General features: G+C 38.1%; 1 pseudogene; it reads right to left on the reverse strand.

Annotated features, from left to right (window-relative positions):
• Positions 1-3189: 3189 nt before the first annotated feature.
• LOC103112518 (E3 SUMO-protein ligase PIAS2-like) overlaps positions 3190-24464 on the reverse strand; it is an 83832-nt pseudogene continuing 62557 nt past the window's right edge.

The following is a 24464-nucleotide window of genomic DNA, read 5'->3' on the forward strand; positions in this document are numbered from 1 at the left end:
AAAAAAAAGTAAAAAATTAGCTGGCAACAAGGAGCACACATTATTAAGTACAATTGAATTACTCCTTTTAGTTTGAGAAAACTAGTTTGATATATGCAACACTATAGATATTCCCTCCTCTTTTTCTGGGTGAGTGTCTAATTATTATAGATGTGGTATTATATCACAGACTTAGTAATATGTGCTTCGCTTTGAAGAAACTGCTTCAGCTACCCAAAATCATTCTCTGCATCAGGCTTTATTTTCATTCTGCATTACAAAAAGCTGAACTCATTGCAATATGTGAAGGTCTTGCCTAGGGCACTGAGAAATGCCTCTGATACCATATTATGTTCTTTAGGAAGGAGAGAAGCATCACAGGGTCCCTTTAGAACATGAAACTTGTTTGTTCATAGAGATTTTCGATTTCCACCTTCAAAGTAGCAGTGAAACAACCTCCAAGGGTAAATTTTTATGAAATTAATCTCACTGGAAGTAAGAGGTATGCTTAAACTTGATAAATCCTTACATGATTGAACAAAACATTTTTATAGAAATATGAAAGGTATAGTAGTGTTATGATTTTTCAGATATTTCAAATGTGTTTTTAATATTTATAAGTATTTATTCATTCATGTATTGGGTAGAGACAGAAAGAAACAGAGAAGGGAGGAAAGACAGAGGAGAGAAAAAGAGAAACACCTGCAGCACTGCTTCACCACTTTCCCACGTGAGGACCAGGAGTCTTGAGTGGAAACATGTACATTCAACCAAGTGCACCACCACCTGGTCCCTCAAATGTTTGTTTGTTTGTTTAATTTTTTATATTTATTTATTCTCTTTTGTTGCCCTTGTTTTTTTTTTTGTAGTTATTATTGATGTCGTTATGTTGGATAGGACAGAGAGAAATGGAGAGAGGAGGGGAAGACAGCAAGGAGGAGAGAAATATAGACACCTGCAGACCTGCTTCACCGCGGGTGAAGTGACTCCCCTGCAGGTGGGGAGTCCGGGACTAGAAAATGGAACCTTCAGCCTCCTCGCGTTTTGTGCTACACGCCCCTAATCCGCTGTGCTACCTCCCGACTACCTCAAATGTTATTTTAGTTGGAAAATTATCCATGCCCACCCCCCAGAAATTACAAGGGGTTTTCTTTGAGTGATAGCTGTTTGAAGAAGTAGGTAGTTACTATCCTTAAGCTTGGATGATATGTGAAAAATCTATGAGAAACAGGATTATTGCTCAAATTAAAGAGATTTTATGCCATCTGTCTTGGCACCATAAAAAAATGAAGCAAATCAGCAGTGTTTCTATTGTCCATAAGAACAGAAGTTTGTAAGCTTAGCATGTATTATGTAATTCAGGGAGAAAAAAAAACGAATGATTTAAGTGATAACTCTGTAAATCCCTTTGGGGACAATTTTCAACTTCTCTTTTGGATAACCAATAGAGAAATGAGTTGAAAAAATATGGGTGTTTTCAGAAAGAGAGGGAATCATAACATTAGATGAATATCATCGATTTCATTAAAGGAAGGTATTCCCAGGCTGCTTGACAAGCTATAAATTTCCACAATGTTAGCCTGAATACATTTGGAAGTTCAACCGACAAAAAAGCTTAGCATATAAATTGGCTTTATAAACACCTAAATATGGACAAAATATGAATTTAAAAGATGCTTTGGAAATCACAGATAAACTAAAAGTCATCAGATTTTTGTTAAACAAGTTGGTTATTAGTGCACTTGGCATTGTCTGTTTCAGTATAATAACACAAAGATTCTAGTAAAGATTATATGGGGGGGAATCTACAGACATTAACACATAAACTTCCTTTTCATAATTTTCAAATTGTCTTATATAAAAATCATTTTCTTCCATTTACATTGCCTTTTCTCCTGGTAACCTCTTTATGTAAAGCTAATGGACCTGTAAGTGTCCACTCCTTGGTTTTCCAAATTTGTCTCTTGATTCAGTCTGATGACTGACTGATATCTGAGATAACAAAGTTTCTCTGCTATAAGACCTCTTAATTTTTAACTTTTTTTGACTTAAAAAATGCCTTTGTCTCATTATCAGTTTTCCTTCTGTTTTAAAAGGTGAATTAATCTTGCTCTACACAAGACGTTTGTTTAATCTGTTATTATTTCTTATCTTCTATTGATGCCCAGTACTCGTCTCTTAGTTCTCTTTTTCATCAACTTTACTACCTTGTTGGTTTCTGCCTTCAGCTATTTTTAACATGTTTATATTTCCTTTCATAGTATACTCTAATTCCATCTCAGGTGGTTCACTTTCTAACAAAGTCCCATAACCTAGATATACACCAGTTTCTGTGAGAGAGAGCACATGTTCACACGTATCCATAAACTACTGCAAAATATATACCTGAAAGCAGAAGTACACTAGAGTTTGCAGTGAGTATCCCCCCAACACTTCCTCTCCACTATTCCAGGCTTTGGGTCCATGATTGCTCAACAATTTGTTTGGCTTCGTATGTTAACTCTCTTTTCAATCACCAGGTTCCAGATGCCACCAGGATGCGGGCCAGGCTTCCCTGGATTGAAGACCCCACCAATGTGTCCTGGAGCTCAGCTTCCCCAGAGACACACCCTACTAGGGAAAGAGAGAGGCAGACTGGGGGTATGGACCGACCAGTCAATGCCCATGTTCAGCGGGGAAGAAATTACAGAAGCCAGACCTTCTACCTTCTGCAACCCTCAATGACCCTGGGTCCATGCTCCCAGAGGGATAGAGAATGGGAAAGCTATCAGGGGAGGGGGTAGGATATGGAGATTGGGTGGTGGGAATTGTGTGGAGTTGTACCCCTCCTACCCTATGGTTTTGTTAATTAATCCTTTCTTAAATAAAATAAAATAAAATAAAATAAAAATGTCTCCAATTCTAAACTGTCTGCCCTTTTTTATTATTATTATCTTTTTTTTATTAGATAGAAAAAGCCAGAAATTGAGAGGGTAGTGGGAGACAGAGAGGGAGAGAGACAGAGAGACACCTGAAACACTGCTTCACTACTCACAAAACTTTCCCCCTACAGGTGGGGACTGGGGGTTGAAGCCAGTTCCTTGAGCGCTGTAACATGTGTGCGTGACCGGGTGTGCCACCACCCGGCCCCCAACTATGCCTTTCTGTCCCCTTGCTTTTTTTGTTTGTTTGTTTCTGTGAACATTCATAGGAATCACTGTATCAATTCCTCTATTCTTCATTGCTCAGTTTCATCTCTACTCCCAATACAGTCTGTAGCTTATACCACTTCAGTGAAACTGTTTCTTCAAAAACCTGAGCATTATCACAGCCAAATCTAAGAACGTTGACTTTTTCCACAGCTCCCTTTATCAAAAATATTTGAAAAATATTAATCATATGTTCCTGGGTGAGATTCTTGCCTCCTGGTTCCAGTGGCCCTGTCCCCTTCATTCTTTTTCTTTTCTCACTTCTCTTCCCAGAAAGTTCTCATCTTTCTGAGTGGAAAATTATTATCGCGGGTCAAGCAGTGGTGCACCTGGTGAAGTGTACACATTACAGTGTGCAAGGACCAAGGTTCAAGTCCCTGGTCCCCACCTGCAGGGGGAAACCTTCACAAGTGGTGAAGTAGAGCTGCAGGTGTCTCTCTGTCTCTCCTCCTCTCCACCTCCCCTTCACCCTCAATTTCTCTATGTCTCTCCGATAATAAATATGGTTTAACAATAATAAAAAAGTATTAAAAAGAAAATTATTGTTGCTCATAGTTATTTGGGGGATCCTAGTTTCACATCTTCTATTACTAGTTCTAACTTATACATCTAAGATAAACACATTATTGTGAATATAGAAAAGACATTCATAAACTTATGGTTCTAAAAACATTATAATATTAATATAGACATTGTGCAATATGTAAAAAGTAAAAGAAAATAAAGAGCCTTCATATTAATCTCGAGCCTGAGATAATCACTATTATTAATTTAATGTCCATTGTTTTTATCTGAATAAACCAAAATGGAGATCACTAAAGCTACAACTCTGTACACTGTTTTATGCCCTTAGCCTTATATAATAACTTGTCCTTGTGTCTCTAAATATTTTATAAGCACCCTTTGAATGTGCTTGTTTTCTTTCAGAGCATTCCAACATGGATGTATCATATTTTATGTAGCCATATTTTTCTGTTTCAGTATTTTAATTACTTTCCATTTTGACTATCACAAACAATGCTGTGATGAATATAATTGCAGGTCAATTTTAAATTATATTCCAGATTGTAAAATGATAAAATAAAAAAATTCAGACTTTGATTCTGGCCTTATCTGCAACTTCACGAAAAACCTTAGGTCATAAGATAACTAGAATATTTAATGAGAAATCTTAAAAGAGCAAAGGCATTTGAGTATATAAAATATGGGGGGTAGGCAATCCATTCTGTTCTGAAAGAAAGAGGTTGAATAATTTCATAAATCATATACCAAGAATATCCCAAGAAGAGAGCATTAGGAGACTGGGTGGAAAATCCATTAGCTCTATGCATGCTTTGTACCTGGTCATCATAAAATCAAAGATAAGTGTTTGGTTCAGATGAGAAATTTTTTTCTTCAGTCTTCTTTAAAGTAAAAGATTCTTTACCATTACCTATGAATACAACAACTGTCTTTGAGGCTATGAATACCTCAAATCTGGTTTTACATATTTGTTATACAAAACTGAATTTACTCACTATAGTTTGTTATAGTGAATTGTATTTAATTGAATGTTTGCTGTAGAAAATTGAATTTACTCGCCTACGTTGTAATACATATATCAGAACAGTAATAATTAAACAAAGTTGCTGTCTATGCCATAACTAATTGTATTCTGCAACATTACCAAATGACATAAATTCAATGAGAATTCATCTTCTGTCTTCGTTGTTTCCTACATTTGCTTGAGAATAATTGGTTTCTAAAGAACATGAAAAAATGTTTTCTTTACACAGTTGTAAAATGGAATGAACTCAAATTTTTAAGAAATGTCAAAACTTTTAATGCATTTTGCCAGAGATTTATATAAAAGTTTATTTATTCGGGAGTCGGCAGTAGCACAGCGAGTTAAGCGCAGGTGGCGCAAAGCACAAGGATGGGGGTAAGGATTCTGGTTCTACCCCCTGGCTCCCCACCTGCAGGGGAGTCACTTCACAGGTGATAAAGCAGGTCTGCAGGTGTCTCCCCCTCTCTGTCTTCCCCTTCTCTCTTCATTTCTCTCTGTCCTATCCAACAACAACAACAACAATAATTACAACAATAAAACAACAAAGGCAACAAAAGGGAATATATAGATAAATATTATAAAAATAAATGTTTTAAAAAAGTTTATTTATTCAAAAAATCCATATTTTTTATATCCCTCTGAGAATATGGAGCCAGAGTCATTATGGGGTGCAGAAGGAGGAAGGTCTGGCTTCTGTAATTGCTTCCCAGCTAAACATCAGCATTGGCAGGTCGATCCATACTCCCAGCCTGCCTCTCTCTTTCCCTAGTGGGGCGGGGCTCTGGGGAAATGGGACTCCAGGACACATTGGTGGGGTCGTCTGCCCAGGGAAGTCCGGTTGGCATCATGGTAGCATCTGGAACCTGGTGGCTGAAAAAAGAGCTAACATACAAAGCCAAACAAAGTGTTGACTAATCATGAACCTAAAAGCTGGAATGGTTCATATGAAGAGTTGGGGGGGGGGTCTTCGTTTTGCAGATAGTTAGTAGTCCTATTTTATTTATATTCCAAAGAGCCCATGACTATCCTAGTTTCTGTTTTGTTTTGGTTTTGTTTGTTTGTTTTACCCAGTAATTCCTCTCCTAGGGATATACCCCAACGACTCCATAATACCCAACCAAAAAGATATGTGTACACGTCTCTTCATAGTAGCTCAATTCATAATAGCTAAAACCTGGAAGCAACCCAGATGCCCAACAACAGATGAAAGGCTGAGAAAGCTGTGGTATATATACACAATGGACTGCTACACAGCTATTAAGAACAACAAGCCCATCTTCTCTGAACCATCCTGGATGGAGCTAGAAGAAATTATGTTAAGTGAGCTAAGTCAGAAAGATAAAGACAAGTATGGGATGACCTCATTCTTAAACCTAAGTTGAAAAAGAACAGAGAGGGAAACTCAAAGCAGGATTTGACTGAATTTGGAGTATGGCACCAAAGTAAAAATCTCTGGGTTAAGGGTGAGGGTGGGGGGGGGGAGGATGGGATGGGACACAGTCTTTTGGTGGTGGGAATGGTGTTTATGTACACTCCTATTAACTTGTAGTCATGGAACGACTTCTATCCATATAGTCTAGACCAGCACAGTAGTATCCTTTCTAAAAGATTCTTTGAAGAAAACATTTGAAGTGTATTCATGACCCTTTTTTTATATTTGTTTTTTTTTTAATTTTTTATTGGGGAACTAATGTTTTACATTCAACAGTAAATACAGTAGTTTGTACATGCATAACATTTCAATAAATTTGTATTAAGTATGAATTATGCCACACATTACACTGGCTACTAGGGATATAGTTCCTTTGAACAAAATATTTATTCCAAATAATACTCTCAACATTTGAGGCATTGTGCCTTTGCCAACACTAAGTATCATTATCTTAAAACCTGATGATTTTGTTAAGTTAAATGTATTACTTTATTAATTTACTTATGTATAATTACTACTGATACATTCAGTAAAAGCCAAAGTACAATATATAGGAAAGGCGTGAATAAATGAAAGGAACAGTGGAATAGGTGCTACTGAGATAGAAAGAGTCCCCGATAAGAGAAGAATTTCTAGAATGATCTGGAGTTTCCTATGAATAAGAATAAAAATAAATTCCTTTTTAAGAATTCATCTTGAGGAATAAATGAGGCTAGATCAATAGAGGAAACTATGTATTTAAATAAGAAATCAAAGATTTGTATGAAGAACAAATTCATTCAATAAATTGGACTTTGAAATATGCACCCCCATAATTGAATATGAAAAGGGTATAAAGAGACCAAAGGCATTTGCAATTGATAATAAAAAGAATCCTATGGAATAGACCTGCACTTTGAGTGACAATGTTGAAAAATATCTATCATTAAGAAATAGATACACACCCAACCAAAAAGAGGTGTGTACTCCTATGTTCATAGCAGCACAATTCATAATAGCAAAAACCTGGAAGCAACCCAGGTGCCCAACAACAGATGAGTGGCTGAGAAAGCTGTGGTATATATACACAATGGAATACTATGCAGCTATCAAGAACAATGAACCCACCTTCTCTGACCCATCTTGGACAGAGCTAGAAGGAATTATGTTAAGTGAACTAAGTCAGAAAGATAAAGATGAGTATGGGATGATCCCACTCATCAACAGAAGCTGACTAAGAAGATCTGAAAGGGAAACTAAAAGCAGGACCTGATCAAATTGTAAGTAGGGCACCAAAGTAAAAACCCAGTGGTGAGGGGTAGGCATGTAGCTTCCTGGGCCAGTGGGGGGTGGGAGTGGGCGGGAGGGATGGGTCACAGTCCTTTGGTGGTGGGAATGGTGTTTATGTACACTCCTAGCAAAATGTAGACATATAAATCAGTAGCTAATTAATATGAGAGGGGGAAATCAATTGTATGTCTCAAAGTTTCTCAAAACACAAACTGAATCTTTTTAATATATAGGCTATGTATTTGATATGCGGACTCTCTCAAAAGCCTAGACCAAGTAGATTAGAAGCTTCCAATAGCACAGCTATATACAAGATACTGGGTACTGTCCAGCAAACCATAACAAAGGGTCTTTTCAAAGTTAACCCAATTAACAAATAATGTGATGATAATATTAACTATTGAGTGTCTTTTTGAACCCTAAGACAGCAGGAACCTCACATCTTCACTATAGAGCCCCTACTTCCCCCAGTCCTGGAACCCTTGGATAGGGCCCACTTTCCCGTATGCATCTCCCAATCCAAACCAAATAACATTGCATCTGCCGATAACAACCTAACCAAAGCAACGATTGCTACCTCAACATGCTTCACCTCAGAATGTATCCAGAGACTTCACGTGTGGAATGACAACCCTTCAGCTTCATTACTCGGGTGAGACCTTTCCTTTAATAGTACACTCTAATTTCATCTCAGGTAGTTCACTTTCTAACAAAGTCCCATAACCTAGATATACACCAGTTTCTGTGAGAGAGAGCTTATGTGCACACGTATCCATAAACTACTGCAAAATATATACCTGAAAGCAGGACTACACTAGAGTTTGCAGTGAGTACCTCCCTAACATTTCCTCTCCACTATTCCAAGCTTGGGATCCATGATTGCTCAACAAATTGTTTGGCTTCATATGTTAACTCTGTTTTCAATCATCAGGTTCCAGATGCCACCAGGATGCTGGCCAGGCTTCCCTGGATTGAAGACCCCACCAATGTGTCCTGGAGCTCAGCTTCCCCAGAGTCACACCCTACTAGGGAAAGAGAGAGGCAGACTGGGGGTATGGACCGACCAGTCAACGCCCATGTTCAGCGGGGAAGCAATTACAGAAGCCAGACCTTCTACCTTCTGCATCCCTCAATGACCCTGGGTCCATGCTCCCAGAGGGATAGAGAATGGGAAAGCTATCAGGGGAGGGGGTGGGTTATGGGGATTGGGTGTTGGGAATTGTGTGGAGTTGTACCCCTCCTACCTTATGCTTTTGTTCACTAATCCTTTCTTAAATAAAAAATTTAAAAAAAAAGAAAAGAAAAGAAATAGATACATAGTGTGCCATCCCACCCATCCACCCCCACCTCCTGGGGAAGCTGGGGTTGGGGGGGGGGTGGATGGGACACAGTCTTTTGGTGGTGGGAATAGTGTTCATGCACACTCCTATTAACTTGTAGTCATATAAATCACTATTTAATTAATATGAGAGGGGAAAATTAATCATATGTCTCAAAATTTTTAAAGCACAGACTGAATCTTTTTAATACATAGGCTGAGTATTCGATATGTCGACTCGCAAAAGCCTAGATCAGGGAGAACAGAAGCAACCAGTGGCACAGCTATATACAAGATATTGGGTATTATACAGCAAATCCAAACAAAGGGACTTTTCAAAGTTAACCCAATTACCAAATAATGTGATGATAACAATAATTATCTATTGTCTTCTTGAACCCTAAGACAGCTGGAACCTCACATTTCTACTATAGAGCCTATATTTCCCCCAGTCCTGGAACCTTAGGGTGGGGCTCACTTTCCTGCATGCTTCTCTCAATTCATACCAAATAATATTGAATCCACCAGTCCCAACCTAATCGACACAACGAGTGCCACCTCACCATGCTTCACTTCAGACTGTGTCCAGAGACTTCAACCACCAGGTTCCAGATGCCAGCATGATGCCGACCAGACTTCGCTGGACAGACGATCCCACCAATGTGTCCTGGAGCTCCACTTCCCCAGAGCCTTTGCTCACTAGGGAAAGAAGATGGGAGTATGGATTGACCAGTCAACGCCCATGTTCAGCGGGCAAGCAATTACAGAAGTCAGACGTTCTACCTTCTGCAATCCACAATGACGTTGGGTCCATACTCCCAAAGGGATAAAGAATGGGATAGCTATCAGGGGAGGGCATGGGATACGGAGATCTGGTGGTGGGAATTGTGTAGAGTTGTAGCCCTCCTATCCTACAGTTTTGTTAATGTCTCCTTTTTTAAGTAAAAAGAAAAAGAAAAAGAAACAGATATATAGATATATTTCTTCAATGAGCATTTAGTTAAATGGAAGTTTTAACTTTTATTTTGCTCAATGTATGTTAACTTTAAAATATGCTTGTTTTCCTTAAATAAGACAAGATGTCCTGTGTTGTGTTTTTATTTTTTATTAGTGGTTTACCAGATTATAAGATTACAGGGTCTAATTCCACACTAAACCTACTTCTAGAGATCTGTGTCCCTACTCCCCAACAATAACTATTATATTTCATACAAAGTCTTACAGTCTGCAGATTGGCTATTTTTTTCTTTCTTTTTTTTATTGTTGTATTAAGGGGATTAATGATTTACATTAAAGACAGTTGTTGGTACAAGTATAACATTACTCAGTTTTCTATGTTTTTTTTTAATTAGGAGTATAATTTCTCACCACTCCCTTCACCAAGGGTCTGTGTCCCCACCCGCTCAGATAACCACTATAGTTTTCCCACAGTCTTAGATATGAGTTGATTTTTTTCACACTCATGTGATCAATTCTCTATATCCTGCATGTGAGTGAGATCATCCTGTAGTTGTCCTTTACCTCCTTACTTGCTTTACTAAGCAGAATCTTATCTAATTTCATCCATTTTATCCCAAAGAACATAATATCATATTTTTATTGCTGAGCAATACTTTATTAAGTATATATCCCATAATTTATTTATCCTGTCTTCTGCTGAGAGGTATTTTGGTTGTTTCCAAATTTTGGATCTTATTTATAGTGCCACTATTAACACTATGCTCATGCATAGGACTGTGCACACCTCTTCTAAACAGTGTTATTATATCTTTTGGGTAAATGCCTAGGAGTGGAATTGCTGGGTCATAAGCTATTTCCATTTGTATTTATTTAAGGATTCTCTGTACTGTGCTCCATAATGACCAAACCAATTTGCATTCCCACCAGCAGTGTAGTAGAGTTCCTCTTTCTCTCTCCACATCCTCTCCAACACCTTCTCTTGTTTGGTCGATGAATCCCATTTTCAGAGGTGTGAAGTGGAATCTCAATGTGGGTTTAATGTGCATTTCATTAATGATGACTGAAATGAAGCATTTCTGCATCTGATTGTGTGTCATGTGTATCTCATTTTTTAAGCTCTTTTTTTTCCCTTTTGTTGCCCTTGTTGTTTACCATAACAGTTGTTGTTATTATTGTTGTTGTTGTTGCTGTCGTTGTTGGACAGGACAGAGAGAAATCAAAAGAGGAAGGGAAGACAGAGAGGGGGAGAAAAAGATACCTGCAGACCTGCTTCACCACCTGTGAGTATCTCTTCTTTAGAAAACTTTCTATTCATATCTTCCACCTACTTTTCTATTGGGTGGTTCTTTTTCTTTTTGTTGAGTTGTATGAGTTCTTAACAGATATTTGATATGAAGTCACTTGTCTGAAAAGCAGTGCGCAAGTATATTTTCCCATTTGCTTTTATTTTCATAATTCACACTTCTTGGTGTCATGCTTAAACTCCATTGGCACACTAACCTGTAATTTGAACAATTAAATTTCCTTTTATATTACAAACTTCTTCTTACTAATTAAATCAGTGTCAAACAGCTGTTGATATGTTTAATATTTTAAAAATATCCATCTCTTTAAAATCTAAACAAACTTAATTACATATAATTTTATAAAATATGCAATTTCATTTTACTTTATACAAAATGAGCTTCATTCATCAAACTAGCTCTAGGCTTGTTTAATTTATATTATCAATATTTTTGTTGTTTAATCCAGAGCACTGATATGAAATATTTATGCCAACTTAAATCAGGCATGTTCAGTATGCCAAACAATTCCTTCTTTCCAGTTTTTATACAGAGATGGATTCATATTTGGTTAAATGTACTTACTAGAATGGATAGACAGTTTTATTTTGTTTTGCTTTATATAATTTTTCATTTTTTTGTTCAAAGACTTTTTTTTATATTGATTCACAAAATTGTAAGATAATAGAGTTCCGTGTCTCTCCTCCACTGGAAACTGCTGTAGTTCTCCCAAGGTCAGATATGGGCTGAGTCTATTATTATCTACCTATATCTATTTTTCCCATTGTTTTCCAATGGTCTTGCATACACTTCTTTTCTAAGTCACCCCTATACTTCTTACTACTTCCAAGTGTCTTTCCTTTTTTCCTCTTCTCTCTCAGATAAGAGAAACAGTGCCTAGCTTCTCTGGCATTTTCCAGATGTGCTTCCTTTTCATTGATGGTATAAAAACAAGATTTCTGGTGACAAATATTGAGATGTTGAAATACCAGATCCTGATGGACCAGGGGTACAAAGCCCTCTGGTTAACTTTCCCTATCTTTTACTCCTCTTGGAGTATGGACCAAATTCTTTTTGTAGTGCATATAGTGGGAGTTCTGGCTTCTGTAATTGCTTGTCTGCTGGACATGGGCATTGGCAAGTCTATCCATACCCAATAGAGACTTTTTACTGAATAGTGTATTCTTTTGTCAGATAGCATTACCCTCCTCCCCATCCCCTTCTTGTCAGCCTCTCTCCATTTTGTTCTAGATTCTCTTATATTTAACCAAAGATAGTAACAATATTTTCCCAACTGTCCCACCCTCTAAATATGATTAGTGTTCAAATGAAAGGCATTTGTTTAAGATATAAAAGGAAAAGTGGAACAATGGGTTCATATCTCTTTTCTAGCAGAAAGCAAATGCATGAACTTCTCAGATATAGATGTTTGCATAATTTATAATAGCTAAAACCTGGAAGCACAATTCATAATAGCTAAAACCTGTGCCCAACAACATATGAATGACTGAGAAAGCTGTGGTATATTTACACTACACAGCTATTAAAAATAAGGAACCCACCTTCTCTGACCCATCTTGAGTGGAGCTAGAAGGAATTATGTTAAGTGAGATAAGTCAGAAAGACAAAGACAAAAGGGAAACTCAAAGCATAATCTGACTGAGTTTGAAGTATGGCACCAAAGTAAAAATCTCTGGGTTGAGGATAGATGTTCAGCTTATTGGGGGTTGGGAAGGGAGAGGGACACAGAACTTTGGTGGTAAGAATGGTGTTAATATACACTCCTATGAATTCAAAGTCTCACAAATCACTAATTAAAATGAGAGAGGAAAAATGGATTGAATGTCTCAAACTTTTTGATGCATAGACCATAGCTCTGAGTCTATATGCCTTCAATCTAAACACTTAAGATGGTAATCAGATTGGTAATCAGATTGAATTTTAACAGTGGGCTCAAACTTTTAATACATCTCTAATAATGACTTGTGCTTTGAAATATTAAATCTCCTATAAGCTTAGACCAGGGAAAACAGAAGCAACTGTTGGCATAACTTTATAAGATACAGCTATATGTAAATAGCATTAAAGCACATAAACTATGCTGAGGTGTTGTGCTATAGAGCAAATCCTAACAATGAGATTTTCAAAGTGAACCCAATTGTCAATAAATTTGGTTATATCAATAACTATCTATTGCCTTCTTAAACCCAAAGACAACAGGAACCTTCTGCATTCTCTACAAAACCCATATTTCTCCCTGTCCTGGAATCCCTGGGGTGAGGCTCGCTTTCTAGTATGTTTCTTCCAATTCATACCAATTGATACTGCATCTTCTAATCCCAACCTATTCAATACAACCAGTACCACCTCAGCATGGTTCACATCGGATTATATCCAAACAAGTCAGGTGTGGAATGTCAACTTTCCAGCCTTATTACTCTGGTGAGATCTTTCCTAGCTCATGGAACTCCCTGCTCCCATTACAGGTGGTGCACTCTTTAACAAGGCCTCAAAACCTAGATATAGACCAGGGCTTCTGTACACATGTATCCATATGTTAGGAGAAAATATACACCTGAAAGCAATAGTGTACAATAGTTTGCAGTGAGACAATAAATGCAGCAATTAAAAAGACCTGAAAAAGATACCATAAAGCACTTAAAAAATAGTTTCTACTTAGACCTAGACACTCTCCTTACCTACCTCATATTACATGTCCCTCAATCACTCCAAAGCTAACCTTGTCAGATAAAATAAGAATTACAAATACATAGTCCTTTTTCCAACTATGACAACCAGCTCCCTAGGCAATACCGTGGGTCCACCTGTATGTTAGCTGTCAGTGTCAGGCAAAAACTAGTAAAGTTATGGCCCCTTGGAATATACCTAAGATAGATCTACTAGCTTTTCCCAAAACGGAAACCTCAAATCTTCATCTGCAATATCCTTGCTTTTAGGTTCATGATTAGTCAACAATTTGATATATCTTAACTCTATTTCAGCCACCAGGTTCCAGATACAACCATGATGCCAACTAGACTTCCCTGTATAGACAACCCCACCAAATGTGTCCTGGAGCCCTGTATCTCCAAACCCTGCCCCAACTAGGGAGAGAGAGACAGACAGGCTAGGAGTATGTATCAACCTGCCAATGCCCATGTTCAGCAAGAAAGCAATTACAGAAGCCAGACTTTCCACCTTTTGCACCCCATACAGATCCTGGGTCCATACTCTCAAAGCAATAAAGAATAGGAAAGTTTTTTCAGGGGGTGGGATAGGGAGTTGCAGTGGTAGGAACTGTGTGGAATTGTACCCCTCTTATCCTATGGTCTTGTCAATATCTCCATTTTATAAATTAAAAATAAATTACTCCAATTTTCTGCCTGGGATATAGGAAACTGAGAACATGGTTAAAAACCACAGCAACTAGTAAATGTATGCACCTTATTGGCACAGAGATAGAGGTGGGGTTCCAACAGGATCTACTGTGAACCCCAAAGAAGGAACAGAGGTAACAATCTCATATACCATGTATGCTCATATTCACTAAAACATACTAAGACCTCAATCCATGTCCTACCACAGCAAAGAGTATCATTTCTAAAATGTTAATGACAGAAGAAAAGTGGTAATTTCCTGACCACTAAATCTGTTTAATTTTCCAGAAATGATAGTGTTTTTAATACACTGATAGCATGGTTAACAGCTTTTTGATATTCCAGAGGAATAGATGCCACTATAATTAAATTTATGCTGAAGCATACCTTTAGTCTAAAATGAAATAAGAGACAGAAAGCAATGTTTTAGAAAGGAAATTTGAGATTACAAATATATTTACGATAAAGTCCAATAACCTATAAGACATACTAATTGAAAAGCAGGGTGTTAAGGAAATAACCAACATGTTCTCTGTTTCCCGCTAAAGGGCTTAAAAACCAGCTGAAACACAGAAGGAAAGCATTCTGGTGACTAACTATTAATAATATAGATGATCTCCACTGTAAAAGATTAAACTGGTTCTATATAACTGCAAATAAAATTTGTGAGAATGTTCCTGTTCTATTCTGAGAGATATCAACCTGAACCTGAAAATTGGATGCCTATGTGATTGATGTCAACTTAATAATTGAGTGGGAAATGTGTTCCTCATATCTTCCTTTGATAGTTGTTATGAGTCTTCATTTAGACTCCTATAAAGCTTTCAATTTTCTCTAACAGTTGTGTGATCATTAATAAAGAAAAACTGAGTACTTCTCATTCAATCTTTTTATATAAAATATTTTTCAATAGGATTTTCTTTTCAAAATAACATGCTTTGTCCCTGATTTATTGATATTCTAAGCATGTTCTTAGCATCTTTATTGGGTGCTTCCACAGGAAGGGAAAGAGGTAGTTGGGTTCAGAGTATTCAGATGTAGTATGTGGTCACTACCACCTAGCACAGCAGAGGAATGAGAACAGAGGATTCCCCAGACCACCACTAGTATAGAGATAATTCAGTATAAGAAGGAAGACATAAGAAGAAAAGCCAGTGTAAGCAAACAATGCAGTAAAGTTTTGTTTGTTTGTCAACCGAGCATTACTCAGCTCTGGTTTATGGTGGCACTGGGGATTGAACCTGGGGTCTTGGAGCCTCAGGCATGAGAGTCTTTTGCATAGCCATTATGCTATCTCAAAGCCCACAGTAAAGTTTGATAAAATAATTGCAGGAAAGCACTGAGAATAACAGGAGGAAGCTTAGTATAGCTACTGAGGTATAAAACAGTTGCAAGAAGAAAAGATACTTAAACGTATGAAAGAACTGAGTAAACAAAGCAGAAAGCAAACACTTTCATAGACTGTGACAGTAAAATGGTGATCACCAAAGGGGAAAGGGACCAGAATAGGTAAAAAAGGAATTAATTGTGTGATGTCTAATAGAAATGAAATATTTAGGGGGTTGGGCGGTGGCACAGTGGGTTAAGCGCATGTGGCGCAAAGCACAGGAACCAGCATAAGGATCCCGGTTTGAGCCCCCGGCTCCCCACCTGCTGGGGGGGAGGTTGCTTCACAAGCAGGTGAGCAGGTCTGCAGGTGTCTATCTTTCTCTCCCCTTCTCTGTCTTCCCCTCCTCTCTCCATTTCTCTCTGTCCTATCCAACAACGAATTGCGTCAACAAGGGCAATAATAATAACCACAACGAAGCTACAACAAGGGCAACAAAAGGGGGAAAAAAATGGCCTCCAGGAGCGGTGGATTCATGGTGCAGGCACCGAGCACAGCAATAACCCTGGAGGAGGAAAAAAAAAAAAGAAATGAAATATTTGGAAGAAATCATAGTGTAGCATAAACAGAAGCCAAACTACAATATTGTACACCTAAAAAATAAATATCACTATAACCAATAGTTTTCATAATGTGTGTGTGTGTGTGTGTGTGTGTGTGTGTGTGTGTGTCCATGTCTGCTTTAGGTTATCAGGGTGAGATTGACTTCATAGAAGGTACAAGGGAGTATTCTTGTGTCTTCAATATTCTGGAAGAGTCAGTCACTACCATCAAGAAAACTAGCATGAGCACTCCATGAGTCACTCCAGAAATATTAAGGGCAGCCCAACTTTCCAAAGCAAAGCTGGGTCATCCTACCCTGCCACATAAAGAAGACTAGTTCAGAAATGAGTGCAGCATAGAATGTTTCCAGCTGTGACTGTGAATGTTCCTAGCCAGTTCAGACTGACAGGGACTCAGAGGTGTTACACAGGCTCCTGTGCTAAACATAAATATATATGGCTCCTGTGTCAAGCTGATGGAGTTAACAGTTAATTCTACTCATAGATATTCTTCAAGATTAGGAGCTACTCTCTGCCCTAAGCCAATCTTCTAGCCTGATTCTCAACTTTTAAACCATCTTCTCAGGCATTTTTGTGCAACTCCAAACTATCAAACTATCAAACTAGCTATCAAACTCAAGCAAAAACTATGAAAGTCATAGACCCCTAGGAATATACTTAAAATAGACTTCCCAGCTTCTTTCCATCCTAAGATTCCTAGTCTCATCTTCTTGGTTCTCACTTTTTGGTTCCTGTTCATTAGGCATTTTGTCCTGCTTTATATCTTACTGCCTTTCAGCCACCAAATTGCAGATGCTATTATGATTCCATCCTGACTTCCCTGGGCTGACAACCTCACCAATGTGTCCTGGAACCTCACCTCTCCAGAGCTCTACCCTACTAGGGAATGAAGCCACTTTCTGTACCCCATAAAGAATAAAGAACCCCATTTTGGTTCATAGTCCCAAAAGGAGGGGAAATGCTCCACTTCACTTACCATTAGGGAAATGCAAATTAAAACTACACTGAGATACCATTTCACACCTGACAGAATGGCTTACATCAATAAACCAGGAAATGACAGGTGTTAGATATGTGGAGCAAATTCTCTGGTGGGAATGCAAACTGGGACAGCCCCTTTGGAAGACTGTATGTATTTGCTTTTAAAGAAATGAAAATGGGAGTACCTAATGATCCAGCAGTACCACTCCTGGACATTTATCCAGTGAACACTCTAGCACCAATTAGAAAGGACATATGCACCCCTATGTTCACAGCTGCATGATTCACAATAGCCAAAGAGTAGAAGCAACCTAAATGCCCATCATCAGATGCCTGTCTAAAGAAGTTATGGGATATATATTCCATGGAGTACTACTCGGCAATAAAAAAAGATGACAGGAGAAAATAGATGGAACTGAAGTTAATTATGCTTAGCAAAATGAGTAAAGAGAAGACAAACAGCTACCAGATGGTTTCACTCATACGTGGAATCAAGAGATCTGATTTACATAAATTTGCCCCCCCAAAAAAAAAAAATCCAAACAAAACAGAAGCAAGCAAACTGTTTGTAAGACTTATAAGAACTATGGTGGTTATCTTTTCGAGATGGGAAGTGAGTGAACTCTGGTGGTAGGTGTGGTGTAGAAGCATACATTGTACTCTTACAATTTTGTAACAATTAATAAGAAATAAAATTTTTAACTTAAAAAAAGGTGGGAACCCAGATCAGTTATAGGTTGTGATCATAAGAAAGCAAGTATACCATCCTTACCAACAGCCCTTCCAACCCCAGAGATACTGTTTTATTAACTGTATCACAAACAACTAATTCACAGAAATAACTAGCTAAAAAAATTCCACAGACTACCCAAGTATGTTACATTCTTTTTGCAGGATATTTTTCACAATTCAGACAGCATGTGCTTTTAATATAATGTGGAGCATTGGAAATGTTTTTTGATAAGAGAGACAGCAGAAAATGGCAGGCTGAAAATATGTGACTAGCCTTGATTACAGCAAAGAAGAGGAATTATTGTCATAACAGAGAAAAAAAACCATGAAAAAGGTACCATAGCTCACAGAAGTTGAATCACATGTCTAGACTGGAAATTTCAAGGCAAAACATAATGTTGGGTACTGAAAACAAAGAGTATTCAGGAAAAAATATGGGTTTAATGTAAAGGAAAAGAGAGAAAAATAAGAAGATCTCTCTAACCCTCAAGTATTTAAGATATTTAAACCTGACTAGAAAAAAAAAAAAGATAATTTAGTGAAAAAAGATATCTGGATAGGTGCAATGTATAGACCCTAAGAATGTTCACTAATACCTAACTATCTCTGTGCTTTATTATAAATGCAGCAGAATGGGGTGCAGGGAACTCAGTTAGTATTAGAACACTGGCCTGCATTCCTTGAAGTCCCAGTGGTCTCAGGTTTGATTTAAAGGACCACAAGATGCCTCAACTGAGTGGCACTCTGGTATCTCTCATCCTCTCTCATCCTCTCTCTCTCATCAAATAAATACATGTTTCTAATATGCAGAAAAATCTTGAGCATATGTATACATATGTAGTATGCACAGAATGAAGTAATATCAAATGTGTCTATAGTTTTCATTTCACCTACACCCTCTCCCTCTTTTTGTCACTAGATATTTTCTGGGGTTTCAGGAATGCACAATTCCCTCATTCTCAGTTAACTTTTCCCCCCAGAAAATGGATGAGAGCAAAGAAGAGGCAGAGGGAAGGAAAGAAATAACAGCACCACTCCCTCAACTTGTGAAGTTTCTCCTGTGCATAGTGTTTCCATGTGGTGACCAGAGGTTCAATCTCAGGTCCTCATACAAGATCAAGTGCTTTACTGGGTGAGTGACTTCCCAGTCCAAAATCTCTATAAAATTTAAATATATATATAGGGGGGGGCGCCAGACAGGGTACTCACATATGTGGAATTACATTGCTCCCAAGAAACTTTGTTTTTCATTAAGAGAGACCAAATCACTAGAGTTTCCATGATGCTATAGTATTTCTCATACTATTCCAGAGCACCAACCTGGAAGGTCTCTCTCTCTCTCTCTCTCTCTCTCTCTCTCTCTCTCTCTCTGAGCACAGGTCAACTTTTGCTTATAGTGGTATGAGGGATTGAACCTGGGACCTAGAAGCCTCAGGCATGCACGGAGTCCAACAAGAAAGAAGAAGCAAAGGAATTCCAACTGTTAATAAGGTGATCAGTGGTAGAATAAAACCAGGAACCCAGCAACAGCAATGGGAAAAAGCATAGATTCAGGAAAGAAGACAACAAAATGGACAGAATGATAATATCAAATGTTGGTGAGCCAAGGCTAGCTTAGAACCTTTACATGTATGCAGCCTTAAGAATGAAAAATGTAACCTTAGAATTACAACTTTAAGAAGGTGGCAATTTTCCTGGGGCAGGCCTGATGGGGACCTCAGATAGCACAAAATGGCGGCAGAGGACAGGATGGAGGACAGCCCTTTGAATCTCACCCAGGGTATGGATGACGACCCCCTTCTGGACATCAAACACCTCTCTTGCCAACTGCAAGCTCACTTTAGACCCAGGTTCTAGCCTCTTCCTACAGTCATCATAACAAATCTTCTCCTGTTCATACATACATACAACACCCTTCTCTTCGTCCTGAGCATATAGCATTCCCTTCCCCAGGCCAGCAGGTTGTCTCTTAACCTCATTCTGGCCAACCTTGCCCTGGAACTGATCTATTTCCTGATATGTCTGCTCATTTACACAGTATAAATTCTACGATTTAATAAAGCCAGACCACAGCCATATACTTGAAGAAGAAAAACTTAGTGCTTACCCCAGCAATATTATCACAGAGACTGGATTCAGGATGATTTCAAGTCTGGAAGAGATTGCTGAAAAGCAAGGGGACATAATATTGTACCTGAAATGACACAATGTACTTATCATGAGGTAAGAAGGGTAAAATTCCACACTATTCCCACCATCAGAGATCTGTATCTTTTTTTTTTCTTCTTCTTTTCCTCCTCCAGGGTTATTGCTGGGCTCGGTGCCTGCACCATGAATCCACCGCTCCTGGAGGCCATTTTTTTTTCCCCCTTTTCTTGCCCTTGTAGCTTCATTGTGGTCATTATTATTGCCCTTGTTTACACAATTTGTTGTTAGATAGGACAGAGAGAAATGGAGAGAGGAGGGGAAGACAGAGAAGGGGAGAGAAAGATAGACACCTGCAGACCTGCTTCACCACCTGTGGATTCCCCTGCAGGTGGGGAGCCGGGGGCTCGAACCGGGATCCTTAACGGTCCCTGCGCTTTGTGCCACATGCGCTTAACCCACTGCGCCACCGCCCGACCCCCAGATCTGTATCTTATCCCCTCCATTGGAAGCTTCCCTTTTCTTTATTCCTCTCGGAGTATGGACCAAAGATCTTTATAGGGTGCAGAAGGTGGGAGGTCTGGCTTCTGTAATTGCTTCTCCACTGGACATGGGGATTGGCAGGTCAATTCATACCCCTAGACTGTTCCTGTCTTTCCCTAGTGGGGTAGGGAATTTGGTTCTTAACTGTCTGGTTCTTTCTTATGTAGGCTTTGAATGGTGCTTTGTAGAATCCTTGATAAAGAAGAATGCCTGTTTTGAACACTATGACATATTGTAGGAATAAAGGTATAGTTTCAACATCTCCTTAACAGTACTTCTGCATGAAACTAAGACCCTGCCATCATTGGGCTATTTTATAAAAATCTACAGTGACAATTTTTTAAAAAGGATTTTGATTGAATAAGTTCTTTTTAAAAAATGTTTTATTTATTTATTAATGAGAATAAGATAGGAGATAGACAAAGAAAGAACCAGACATCACTCTAGTTTATGTGATGCCAGGGATTGAATTCAGGACCTTATACTTGAGAGTCCAATGCACCATCTCTCTGGCCATTCAAATAAATTCTTCCTACTTCACAGCACTCCTCGGTTTGGGCTTATGTTGATATTGGGAACCTTTTGTGCCTTGATCATCAAAGTTTTTTTTTCTGTGTAACCTGTATTTGTGTGGCACTGGATGGCAGCTTTGTTCATGTAGTTTTTCTTTGCTTGTTTGGTTTGGTTTTTACATAGTGGTAGGCAGAGAGAAAGGGAATGAGACCACAGTCCAAAGATTTCTTCAATGCGGTGGGGGCTAAACTCGCACCTAGGTCACATGTCTGGCAAAGCGGCACACCATCCAAGTATCCAAGTAAGCTATTACCTCTGGCCCTCGTTTAGCTTTTTTTTGTTGTTGTTCATTGTTATTGTCTTTTTATTTATTGAGGGGTTAATGGATTGCAGTACAGCTATTGACACATAGATATGTTTTATTTTTTTCATTGCCCAGTGATAGGTGTCTGCAAAACAGTCTCAGCCGGAACTTGTCCTTTTTTACCTCTGTGAGCTAGATGTTCCCACACCTTCCTCCAATCTCCAGAGTCCTTTGCTCTGGTGCAATACACTAAACTGAGTCAAAGTTTTACTTTGTGTAGCTTTTATAAAAATTTCTTCACGGTAGAACCAAACTTTCACTAGATAATTTAGATTCCTTAGGTAAGAAGACGACTTGGGCCAGTGTTACTATCCAAGTTAGAATGACCACTGCTGCTGGTTACATAAGTTGTGATTTCTGTTGGCATCAGCTGAAATATTTTAAGAAGACTATAAACTTCATTTTACATTTTCTTAAAGAAGCTGTCATGTATTTCAGTATTTACTATATCTTTACTAGATGAGTAAAATCATAAGACCTTCTATGACATTAACTTATAATTGTTTTCAGGAATAAAATGTCTGGCAAGGAGACAGCCTAATGGTTACGCAAAAGACTTTTATGCTTGAGGTTCTGAGGTCCAAGGTTCAATCCCCTGTATCACCATATGCTAGGGTTGAGTTGTGGTTTGGTCTCCCTTTCTCTCTGTATCTCAGTCTTATTAAAAGAAATGAAATGGGGAGTCAGGTGGTAGTGCAGCAGGTTAAGGATTGGCTTAAGGATCCCAGTTGGAGCTTCCGGCTCCCTACCTGCAGGGGAGTCGCCTCACAGGCTGTGAAGCAGATCTGTAGGTGTCTGTCTTTCTCTCTCCCTCTCTGTCTTCCACTTCTCTCTCCATTTCTCTTTGTCTTGTCCAACAATGATGACATCAGTAACAACCACAATAATAACTACAACAATAAAACAACAAGAGCAACAAAAGGGAATAAATAAATAAATAAAAATTAATTTTAAAAAATTTTAAATAAATGTTTTTTTAAAAAACGGGAAAAAAAGAAATGCAGCTTTAGGTTACTTTAAAACTTAAAGTTAGTTAACAAGGGCAACAAAAAAGGGAAAAAAATAAATAAATATACAAAAAAAATTTTAAAAATCAAAACTTAAAAGTAGAAATAAGGGGGAGTCGGGCGGTGGCGCAGTGGGTTAAGCGCACGTGGCGCAAACTGCAGGGACCAGCATAAGGATCCCAGTTCGAGCCCCCGGCTCCCCACCTGCAGGGGAGTCGCTTCACGCGGTGAAGCAGGTCTGCAGGTGTCTATCTTTCTCTCCCCTCTCTCTCTGTCTTCCCCTCCTCTCTCCATTTCTCTCTGTCCTATCCAACAACAAAGCAATGTCAACAATGGCAATAATACCGCAAGGAGGCTGCAACAACTAGGTCAACAAAAAGGGGAAAAAATGGCCTCCAGGAGCGGTGGATTCATGGTGCAGGCACCGAGCCCAGCAATAACCCTGGAGGAAAGAAAAAAAAAAAGTAGTAATAAGGACCATAGTATCCATAGTATAGTACCCATAGTATCCAAGTCATTTTCTTGAAAATGTTGGCTTAGTCTGTTAAACTTGCAGACAATCATTTTTCCACACATGAAAATATTTGAGTATAACCTAAGTTCAGGAAGATACAAATGTGTGTATTTTTATGTCTCATCCTTTTATGAGTTTATCCTGCCATTTTTAATCTCTTGATTCAGTGTTGCATGAAGTTCCATTAATTTACAAAGCTGAACAGTAGAGTAAAGATAAAGGTAAGAGTTACATTCCTGAAAAGGGGAAGCATGTTGGGTTTGAACTAACAAGAAGAGAATATAAAAGGATACAAAATAGTCTGTGCTTCTCTGAGCAGATAGCCTTGCCAATGTGTCCTGGAATGTGATCACCTCTCCAGAACCTTACTGCACTAGGGAAAGACAGAAACAAGCTGGGGGGTATGGATCAACCTGCCAACGCCCATGTTCAGCAGAGAAGTGATTATAGAAGCCAGACCTTTCACCTTCTGCCCCCCATAATGATCCTGAGTCCATGCTCCCAGAGGGTTAAAGAATAGGAAAGCTTTCAAGGGAGGGGATAGGATACGGAGTTCTGGTGGTAGGAACTATGTGGAATTATACTCCTCTTATCCTATGGTCTTGTCAATATTTCCATTTTATAAATAAATTTTTAAATGTTTAAAAAAAAAAAAGAAAGATTATTGTGATTTCAAATAAAAATTTTCATTTCCTCATCACACAAAAATGCTTTCAGTTTTCTTGAAAATGACAGAATATTAATTTTAAAGAATCAAGTAAGTATCCCATAAACCTCATTATGCTAGTAATAATTAAAATGTGTAATTCAGGATCAATTCAGATCAAGTTTTTTTCAGAAATAAAAATGTCTCCTGTTATCCAGCATATACTAGAGAAAGAAGTATTCAAATCTACTTCTATAGACTATGAATGGATTCCTTAAGGAATTCTGACTCTTACATGTCTTTATTTCATATTTTGGCAATAATAAACACTATTTTATCCCCTGAAAAGATTATTTTATACAAATGAAATGAAAATACTCCAACTAACAAAATTACAAAAAGATAAATTTCTTACTGTGTGTTGGTCATATGAAAATCAATGAAATTTATTTTAGGTCGGGCAGTGATGCACTGGGTTAAGTGCACATAGTAGAAATTTATTTTAGTTTGAACATAGAAATAAATGTTTTAAGTATGAAAGATCTTTAATAAGGACTGTATGATGAAAATATATATTAGTTAGGGTATTATCATATGTATACATATAGATATTTCCCAGAAAATTCATGATGTATTTTCCTATGCAAAAATGTGCCATGACATTCCTGGCAAACACACACACACACATGAATCTTAAAAATCAGTATTATACAGAAA

This window comes from Erinaceus europaeus, chromosome 13, assembly GCF_950295315.1.
Source record: "Erinaceus europaeus chromosome 13, mEriEur2.1, whole genome shotgun sequence".
NCBI classification, from domain to species: Eukaryota; Metazoa; Chordata; class Mammalia; order Eulipotyphla; family Erinaceidae; genus Erinaceus; species Erinaceus europaeus.